At 37.2% G+C, this 10879-nt stretch overlaps 1 non-coding gene across 1 annotated transcript; it reads left to right on the top strand.

Moving 5' to 3' along the window:
* The first annotated feature begins 9526 nt into the window (after positions 1-9526).
* Positions 9527-9633, top strand: U6l10 (U6 spliceosomal RNA like 10). The gene has a single exon (XR_015647256.1). It is a non-coding gene; the product is annotated as a U6 spliceosomal RNA (small nuclear RNA).
* Positions 9634-10879: the final 1246 nt, after the last annotated feature.

The raw sequence follows: 10879 nt of genomic DNA, 5'->3' as shown, positions 1-10879 counted from the left end.
AATAATGTGTTTTGGTCTGAAAATAACAATTTAACATTTCTGAACCCTGAATGACCACAAAATCTGAAATCATAAAGAATAAAATCAGGCAAGGGAGATGACCAAGCCAATTAGTTTCTTATATCATCATTGATTGGGATTTTTGTTGTTGTTTTTTTGTTTTGTTTTGTTTTGTCCTTGAGACAAGGTTTCGTTATGTAACCGGCTGTCATGGACCTCACTATGGAGGCCAAGATGACCTTGAACTCACAGTGATCCACATACTACTACTTCATGAGTACTGGGACTAAAGTCATGCACCATTATATCAGGCCATTCTTGTTGAATTTTTGTCTAATAGCGCTACCAGTTGTAAAAGGACCATGGAACTCAATATGTAGACCAGGCTAGCATGAAACTCACAGAGATCCGCCTGCATCTGTGATGCTTAATGAAATAAATTACATCTACTGAGTAAATTTAAAATAATGTTACCACAAATTTAAAGTGATTAAATTGTCAAAGAAACCAAAAGAAATTAAGTCTAAAACTCACTTGTAACATTCAAGTTCACTCTGAAATCAAATATAATGTCTAAACTCATGCAGATCTGAAGCTGGTTATAATGACTTCTTGTAACCAAAGGGCATAGTAACACACTTGAGAAATGGAACCACAACACGGCATAATTTCTAGTATACTAAAGTTCATTATTTAGTCAATTTTTATTAAACATGCATAAACACTAGTTTTTGATTTTACTCTTTGTTGGATATCAACCTATTTTTAGAGTCATTGTCAATATATTCATTCATGTTTGCCGTTCACTGAAAAAACCACTGTATATTCATGTCCCTTGTAATAAAAAGTATAATGGAAATTCAGTTTACTAAACTTCCAGATCTTTTGATATTTAAATATTTAATTGAAACATTGAACTGAATTGGCAACAGAAACAAAAAACAACACTATTAGGTTACAAAGATGCTGGTTTGAATTTTTCATAGCATTGAAATTATGTGTCATACATATAAAGCACATAAAACACTTTTGCTTGTTTTGGCTAGTCAACATCTTATATAAAGAGGTTGAATTATTCCACACATCAGCTGGCTCATCCATACCTGTCTTTACTTGCCTAACATGGTAGCTGTCAGGGACACATTTTCTATTCTTCCTGGGTATTCATAAATTACTTTTCAAACCAAACCAGTTCCTGTGCAAGGATGAACCTGACAGAAATCAAGGCATTTTTATTTTCTTCCTCCTCTTTTCAGAACGATGGAAAACAAAGCCATCCAGTTAGCAGTGACTGAGAAATTCATAACCCGAATGGATACTAGAATTGTCCAGCTATAGAAAAAAAAATCATACAAAGTTGCATTAAATCCAGGACTTGAACACAGTCAGAATGTGGCTATTTCAATGCTGGTGGCCTACAGGTAAATTTGGGAGAATATATTGGCAAAAATAGCTATATATTTGTTATCATGTGTGTCATGAAAAATAAATAATTATATCAAAAATGTTTTTAACAGATATTACCTTTCTATAATGAGTAAAAAGTATTCCTGGCCATTTATTTATTTGGAATGCCCATTTCTTTTATTTTTTTTTCTTTTTCTCCTCAAAAGTCCTTTCCTAATACCACTACTAGACAGTATTACTTGTTTTTTTACTTTTATTCCATATTGTTTTGCACATCTATCTATCTATCTATCTATCTATCTATCTATCTACTATCAAACATCACACCATATTATAATTTATAATATTTGTAAATACTGTGATCTCTACCAAATCAAGAACTATTAAGTTCTTAAGGATCAGAGTCAAATATTTATATTCTTAGTGCTTAATAAAGCTGTTAGACTTTGATAATTGTTAAGTGAATATTTGTGGAAAAATAGACATGAATTACAGGAGTGGTCAGATAATTATATTCTACTAGCATTGATCTTCTATTTCTCAATTAGAGGGAAGATGGAACTGTAGCCCAAGGAGAATTGAAAATTTAAAATTGCCAGACAGTAAGACAAACATAATTAATTCACTATCAAATTAATTACACTAGCAAAATTTTATAGACGGAATTTTTCTATAACAATAGAGTTCTGAAGTAGTATCCAAAAGCAGAATTTCCAAACAAACAAGAAATGTAAAAGACTAGAATATAGTAGGAAGAGTTGAGGTTCTGGTCAAATAGATTTTAGTTTGAGTTCTATTTTCTTCTATTACTAACTGAATTATTTGTAAATTGAGAATCAGAGATAATTCATATAAATTATAACCATAATTAACACATGGTAGCGCTTAATAAATTGAAACTATCATTATATTTTAATATGAATAAATTTGGGAAGTACATTTCTTTTTTTTTTTTTTAAAGATTTATTTATTTATTATATATAAGTACACTGTAGCTGTCTTCAGATACACCAGAAGAGGGCATCGGATCTCTTTACAGATGGTTGTGAACCACCATGTGGTTGCTGGGAATTGAACTCATGACCTCTGGAAGAGCAGTCGGGTGCTCTTAACCGCTGAGCCATCTCTCCAGCCCGGGAAGTACATTTCTAATACTCATTTAGTAGTGACTCTATGCTATGTGACCTAAGAAATAGAATTTTCTGTTCTCCCATTCTTACTCACATTCAAATCTTCTTCATGATAGCACTGTGATTATTACCTGCACAACATACACCAAGAACCAGTTTAAAGTACAAACTGAGCCCCCTCTCCCTCTCCCTCTCCCTTCCTCTCACTTTCCCTCTTTGTCTCCCTCTTCCTCTCCCACCCCCTTTCTTTTAAATTCCTGGTATAGATCTTCCTAATACAAGGAAATACATCATTTTCTAATTCACACTTTCTTTCAGGCAAACAGATAATTGTTTATAATTAAAAAGCTTTTTCATCCAATTTCTACAGGGTTAGAGTAAATCACAGTGCTGTCAAGCCAGGAAAGTTCTTAATTAAGCATACGTGGTGACAATGAGTCAGTGTACTTCATTGGGAAAAAATATATAGACCAAAAGTTGAAGTAGGAGACCCAATTTCAAGTCTTAACTTTGCAAATAACACAAATGGAAATCTCAAGTGACTTCATCATTATGGACATCAGCTTCCTACATTTGGATGACAAATTCTAAGCTGAGACACTAGCTCACATTTTAGAAAAATAAAACTATATTTTATATATTAACACAAACAGGGTGTCCAGAGAAATGAATAAACATTTCCCTACAAAAAGTAGAACTAGCCAGGCTATGTGGATACAACATCTGTAATTCCAGAACTTGGGACTGGGAAAAGGAGGACAAGCCAGCATGTGACAATCAGAGATATCTTGACTCAGATAAACAGAAAAATAAAACACCGCTCCCTGCACCCCTAAACAAATGATATTCCTTCATTGCTAAACGGAAGTCCAAATAGGGAAATTCTTTGAGAAGCAATACAAAAGTCAAAAGAAAGTGCTAAGACTATGTAAAACTAAAGTCTTTCTTTAGTAAAAAAAAAAAAAGTACAAGTATCAGAAACCCAAGGGACCACATGACCTTACTCATATGTGGAAACTAAAATGTTGATCTCTGTTGTGGATGGAATGAGAATTTCTCCACAGGCTCATATATTTGAATGCTTGTTCCACAGTTGGTGTAATAGTTTAGGAAGGATTAGGGAGTGTGGTCTTGTTAGAGGAGGTGTGTCACTGAGGGTTGTCTTTATGGTTTCAAAAACCCCCACCATTCACAGTTAGCATGCTTTCCCCTACCACCACCAACCCTGCCTTATCCTTATGGATCTCAGTTACTGATCCAGTGCCATGGCTTCCTTCCTACTGCCATGCTCCCCAGGACATTGGTCATGGACACTATTGCCTCTGAAAACTTGAGGCCTAAATCAAATACTTTCTTTTGTAAGTTGCCTTTGTCATGGTGTTTTATGGAGATAGAAAAGTAACAAAGACAGTCTTATAGAAGTAGAGAGTAGAATAGTGATAGCAGCTCTAGGAAGAGAGGAGCTAAGAAGGTCTACACCTGTGATTCTCAACCTTCCTAATGCTGCCACCCTGTAATATAGTTTCTTATGTTGTGGTGACCCCCTCCCCCAACAATAAAATTTCATAACTGTTACTTTGCTACTGTTATGAATTGTAATGTAAATATCTGATATGCATTGGAACTGGTTACCAATAGTAGCATAGTAGGGTGATTATAGCTTACAATATCTCACCTTTGTATGTTCCAAAATAGCTAAAAGAAAGTTTGAAGTTTTCTTTTTTTTCCCAACATAATATTTTATTATTTATGAATTTCACATAATGTACCCTGATCACACTCATTTCCCCATCCTCACAGATCTGCCCCCCACTTTGTTACCTCTTCTTTTAAAAGAATAAAAAGAATACGAGGAAGAATTAGATAAAATAGAGGAGGAGGAAGAGGAGGAGGAGGAGGAGGAGGAGGAGGAGGAGGAGGAGGAGGAGGAAACAATCTTAAGGAAAACTGAGTCCTTCCCTACCCTCATCTCTACCAGAAGCCATCAAATGCAGATAGTTATACTTCAGCATCCTAATCACAATTTAAGAGTTCTCTTCAATGGCTTCCTGTCTAGGCTGTTACTTTAAGGGAGTGAGGGGATTGTCACATAAGCCTTCTATGTCTCTCTTTCTCAATTATAAATCAGTGTATCAGTATTACCACAAAAGTCTCTTCTTTACTCTTTACAGTCAGTGGGAGCATGGATCAGGAACTGCCACATAGTTTCTAGTGACAGCACAGACACGGACATCCATAGGGCTTCTGGTATCAGCAAATGCCATGGACTTCAGCATGATCTTGGGTATCAAACTGGCCTTCTGCCACAACAGGCCATGAACACCATCATATCTCTCAATGTGCACATGCCACATACCTCAACACAGCCTCTGAGACAAAATGGACCACAGACACCAGTATGATCCCTGTGGAGCCTGGCCCATAAACATCAACATGGCTTCAGGTAGCAGCACAGACCGCAGATATACACTTGGACTTCAGTGGAAACATGGGCCTCCTCAACATGGTTCCTGGTTGCAATAGGACCATGAACCTCAATATGGACCACAAACATCAACATGTCCTCATTTTCTAATGCAACGTGTGGGTGCGCACACACACACACACACACACACACACACACACACACACACACAAACACACAAATGTTTGAAGAGGTAAAGATAGTAACCAACTTGATTTGATTGTTAAACATTGTATTTATATTTTGAATTATCATGTTAAACCCCATAAGTGTTTATAATGATTGGGTATGAATTAAAAATGTGAGAGGCTTCACCTAGCAGCAGATGGAAACAAATGCAGAGACCCCCAGCCAAACACCAGGTAGAGCTTACGAATTCTTGTGGAAGAGTTGGGGATAGGACAAAAGGAGTCAAGGGCACCACAAGAAGACCTACAGGGTCAACTAACCTGGGCCTATGGGCCCAGAGACTGAACCACTAATCAAAGAACATGCATGGGCTGGACATAGCCCCCCCTTACACATTTGTAGAAGATGTACAACTTGATCTTCATGTGGGTCTCCAAACAATTGGAGCAGGGGTCTGTCTCTGACTATGTTGCCTGGCACTAGATCCCCATCCCCTTCCTAGCTGGACTGCCTGACTGGGGCTCAGTGGGATAGCATGTGATTAGTCCTGCTGCAACTTCATGTCCTGAGCCAAAATGGCATTCCTATACTGGTAAGAGTATCCCAACCCCCCACTCATCTTCTATCTGTTTTAGTCTTTCAGTTTGGCTCATTTCCTTTCTCCTTGGAATCCCTTTGTTTGACATACAAGATCTAACAATTTGTATGAACAACTGCTTGAGAGGAACAGATGTGAGGACTTAGATAAGTTCTTGACATGGAAACAAAGCAAAAGTCACAATTTAAGGACAGTTTCCTGTCGTGTTATAGATAAAATTGATATGGCAAAATATAATAAGTTCATACATTTTGTGGGCAAAATTTAGCCTAAATTCACAAAACAATGTCTTCAGTTTTAATACTTAAACAATTGTTCATAAAGTTTCATAATGCAAATCCCTCACAACCTAAATATATTTCATCATTTTAAAAAAGTCTCCATCAAAGGCCTTAAACTAGAGAAATTAAGCCCTGAAAAGGGACTTCATGTCACCTGAACTAGAAGATAATGCAGAAAGGACAAAGGGAACAATTAGATCTCCCCTTTAATCTGAAGCAGAAACTTACCTGTGTTATGAGGAATACTAAACAATATATAATACAAGTAGAATATTTAATGAATATGTCTTAACAACATTGTCTTATTTCTTCTTAGTCAATTTAATCCTGAAAATAAAGAGTTCTAAGGATATATTTAGTTTCCCTGAAATAATTAAATTACATAATTCTAGATTGATAATATTGTCATTATAATATGTGAGAATTGAATATAACTATTTGCTTGGGCAGTGGATATTTCAATATAACATATGACTTCTAGGTTTTTAAGTAACTGAGAAAAGGAAATGTATTTTTTTAAACAAAGGAAGCAAGCATGAAGCAGCTTTATAAAAACAAGCTAAAGCAAACAAACAAGGGGATGCTCACTGGGTAAAAATCATTTGCTGTGAAAACCCGATGACCTGAGTTCAATCCCCAGAAGCAGCAGAGGAAGGAGACATCACCTGACTCCAGAGTTGTCCTCTGATCTTCACATGCTCATTGTTGGATATCTTACACACAAACACACACATACAGTGGGTGAGGGGGAGACAGAGAGAGACAGATTCTCAGAGACAACTAATAATAAATATGCTATATATTGTTACTTTATAATTTCATATAAAACCAGCCAATCAAAAATAATGCTTTCTTCAAAAATAAATAAATGGTGAATTAACATATTCCACTGCTTTCCAAGGTGGTTTAATACATTAGGAGCACAAAGATATTACTGTCACCCACTCTAAATATCTGGTTTATTCTGTCTGTCTTTCTCTTTCTCTCCACTCTCTCCCTCCCTTTCCCCCTCACCTCTTGCGCCCTCTCTCTCTCTCTCTCTCTCTCTCTCTCTCTCTCTCTCTCTCTCTCTCTCTCTCCCTCTCTCTCTCTCTCTCTCTCTCTCTCTCTCTCTCTCTGTGTGTGTGTGTGTGTGTGTGTGTGTGTGTGTGTGTGTGTGTGTGTGTGTGTGTGCACGTGCGTGCCCATACATCTTTTAAGGGAGTAAAGGATTGATTTCCATTTACCGGTTAACAGCCCACCCAATGGGAGAAGTAAAAGAAGGAGCTCAGGTACTCACTGGTGACTGAAAAATGAGTTTCAGGGATCTAACTCTCGCAACCCCTGCCATGAGTATTGGTTATAAGAGAGTACTATGTATGTGGATTTAACATGGGTATTGAGGAACTGATCTCAAGTCCCATGGTTTTAAAAGCAACCATTTTATACTAAATGACTCATATTTTCTCTCCCCAAATTTCCCTTAGGGAGTAATTTTATAGTGATTATTCCCTAATGGTTATCATTTTCTCTTTTGCTGTACTCTGTCTTTGATAAAAACTCTGGAGTATTTCTCTCACACTCTATCTATCTATCTATCTATCTATCTATCTATCTATCTGTATATATGTATAATATATATTAGTTTTTGGGAAGTTCATACAATTAAATCATTGTATTCACCCTCCCTTTACTAACTCTTTTAATATAAACGCTCCTTTTCATTCATTCTCAAGCCTTGTATCCTTTTTATCACTATCAAGGCAAATTAGCACTGCCGAAATGTTCTTGGATACATGTGGCCTTCCACCAAAGCATGATCAATTATCAAATAATACACAGTATTATAAAGAGCATTGGCATCTAAGTCCCCAAAATAAAAAAAAATATTGACTTGCATTCTAAGATATTAGTGTTTATCTTTACACATGGCCGATTTTTTTTAATTTTAACTTTCTTGGATAGTTTATATATTTACATTTCAAATATTATCCCCTTTCCACCTTCTCCCTAACCCCCTCCCCCTCCTCCTGCTTCTATGAGGATGCTCCCACTCCCACCCACACACTTCCTCCTCAATGCCCAGGCATTCCCCTACATTGAGGAAACGAGCCTTCACAGAACCAAGGGTTTTTCCTCCTACTGGTGCCAGACAATGTCATCTTCTGCATATGTAATGCGGCTGGAGTCATGGGTCCCTCCATGTGTACTCATTGGTTGGTGGTTTAGTCCCTGGGAGTTCTGATGAGGTCTGGTTGGTTGATATTGTTCTTCCTATGGGGTTGCAAACACCTTCAGCCCCTAGTTTTATCCTTGTCTGCATTTTATGTATAAATAAACTGAAAAATATACCTGCAAAAATACCCTCTTGAGTTCTTCAGGACTTAATATAAAATGATCTGTTAAGTCAGTAGTTGCAAGGCCAGAAACTGGGAAAAGAGACGAAAATAAAAACATGTTGCAAAGCTAGAAAATCTATTACTATGAATGTCTTTTAAAAGCAGCAGTTAACAACTTTAGCCTCTAGTTAAAATGGCATCAGGTTACTTGATTGAATATTTATTCTTAGAGAAGACATTGATTTCACACACACAATCTATTCTACAGGCTACTGTTTTCTCAGTGGAAAGAGATTGTTTTTAATCAGGTCTCACTAGTGGCTGAGGCTCTGAAAAACACATCCTTCCTTAAAAATAAGCTCTACTTTCAAATATTCAAATAGGAAGTCAAAGGCATCTGTCAATTGCTGTGTGCTTTCTTTTATAAAAGTAGTCAGCATAGGTGAGGCTTCTGAGGAGCCAGAAGAAACCTAAACCAGGAACACAAGAAGTCTGCCCTAACCAAGGACAGCACTACCTGCCTTCCAGGAGGCTGGCTCTAACCCAGGTCATAGAGCTCTGACTCCAAGGAGGCTGGCTCCAATCAGAGACACCCAGGCCAGTAAACACCAAAGATAGCCAAATGGCAAGAGGTAATCACAAGAAACATAAGTGACAGAACCAATGCAATTGGCACTATCAGAATCCAGTTCTCCCACCACAGCAAGCCCTGAATACCCTAACATACCAAAAAGCAAGATTCTGACCTACATTCCAATCTCATGTAGATAGAGATCTTTTCTTTTTTTTTTCTTTATTAACTTGAGTATTTCTTATTTACATTTCGATTGTTATTCCCTTTCCCAGTTTCTGGGCCAACATCTCCCTAATCCCTCCCATTCCCCTTTTATATGGGTGTTCCCCTCCCCATCCTCCCCCCACTACCGCCCTCCCCCCAACAATCACGTTCACTGGGGATTCAGTCTTGGCAGGACCAGGGGCTTCTCCTTCCACTGGTGCTCTTACTAGGCTATTCATTGCTACCTATGAGGTTGGAGACCAGGGTCAGTCCATGTATAGTCTTTGGGTAGTGGCTTAGACCCTGGAAGCTCTGGTTGGTTGGCATTGTTGTTCATATGGGGCCCCTTCAAGCTCTTCCAGTCCTTGTAGATAGAGATCTTTAAGAAAACATAAATAATGTCCTTAAAGAAATAAAGGAAGTGCTTGCTTCAGCAGCACATATACTAAAATAGGAACTATACAGAGAAGATTAACATGGCCCCCACACAAAGACAACATGCAATTTCATGAAATAGTCCATATTTTTAGAACACAAATAACAGCCCAGTATATTATACCCAGCAAAACTCTCAATCACCATAGTTGGAGAAACCAAGATATTCCATGACAAAACCAAATATGCATAATATCTTTTTACTAATCCAGCTCTACAGAGGATATGGAAAGGAAATCTCCAACACTAGGAGAATAACTATACCCAAGAAAACAGAAAAAAATTAAACAATTCATAACAAACTCAAAAGAGAATCATACACACATAATACCACCTCCAGCAACAAAAATTACAGGAACTAACAAATCATCTGTCTTTAATATCCATTTACCGGTTAACAGCCCACCATTGGGAGAAGTAAAAGAAGGAACTCAGGTACTCACTGGTGACTGAACAATCAGTAAACTCAGATCCTAATAAAAAGACACAGGTTAACAGACTAAATACATAAACAGGATCCAGTATTTTACTACACACAAGAAACACACCTCATTAACAAAGATATGTACTACCTCAGAGTAAAAGGCTGGAAGAAAGTTATCCAAGCAAATGGACCCAAGAAACAAGCTGAAGTTGCCATTCTAATATCCCATAAAAGAGACTTTCAGCCAAAAGTTATCCAATGAGATGGGTAAGGACACTTCATATTCATAAATAGAAAAATCCACCAAGAGGAAGAAGTTTCAATGCTCCAAATGCAAGGGCACCCACATTAGTAAGAGAAACGTTAATAACGCTCAAAACATATATTGAACCTCACACAATAATGGTGGGAGACTTCAACACCCTACTCTCACCAAAAGACAGGTCGTTGAAACACAAACTAAACAGAGACACAGTGAAACTAACAGAAGTTATGAACCAAATGGATTTAACAGATACCTACAGAGCATTTCACCCCAAAACAAGAGAATATACCTTCCTCTCAGCACCTCATGGAAACTTCTCCAAAACTGACCGTATAATCAAGCACAAAACAAGCCTCAACAGATACAAGAAAATTAAAATAATCCCCTAGGTTCTATCAAATCAACATGGACTAAGGCTAGACTTTAATAACAACAAAAACAACAGAAAGCCCACATATCCATGGAAACTGAACAATTCTCTGCTCATTGATAACTTGGTCAGGGAAGAAATGAAAGATACAGAAGTCAATGAAAATGAAGACATATCAAACCCAAATTTATGGGACACAGTGAAAGCAGTGCTGAGAAGAAAATTCATAGCACTAAGTGACTTCATAAAGAAATTGGAGAGATCCTATGCCAGCAACTTA

Source organism: Rattus norvegicus, chromosome X, assembly GCF_021556685.1.
Source record: "Rattus norvegicus strain SHRSP/BbbUtx chromosome X, alternate assembly SHRSP_T2T, whole genome shotgun sequence".
Lineage (NCBI taxonomy): Eukaryota > Metazoa > Chordata > Mammalia > Rodentia > Muridae > Rattus > Rattus norvegicus.
The sequence above is the reverse complement of the archived record's forward strand: the minus strand, read 5'-3'. Positions and strand labels throughout refer to the sequence as shown.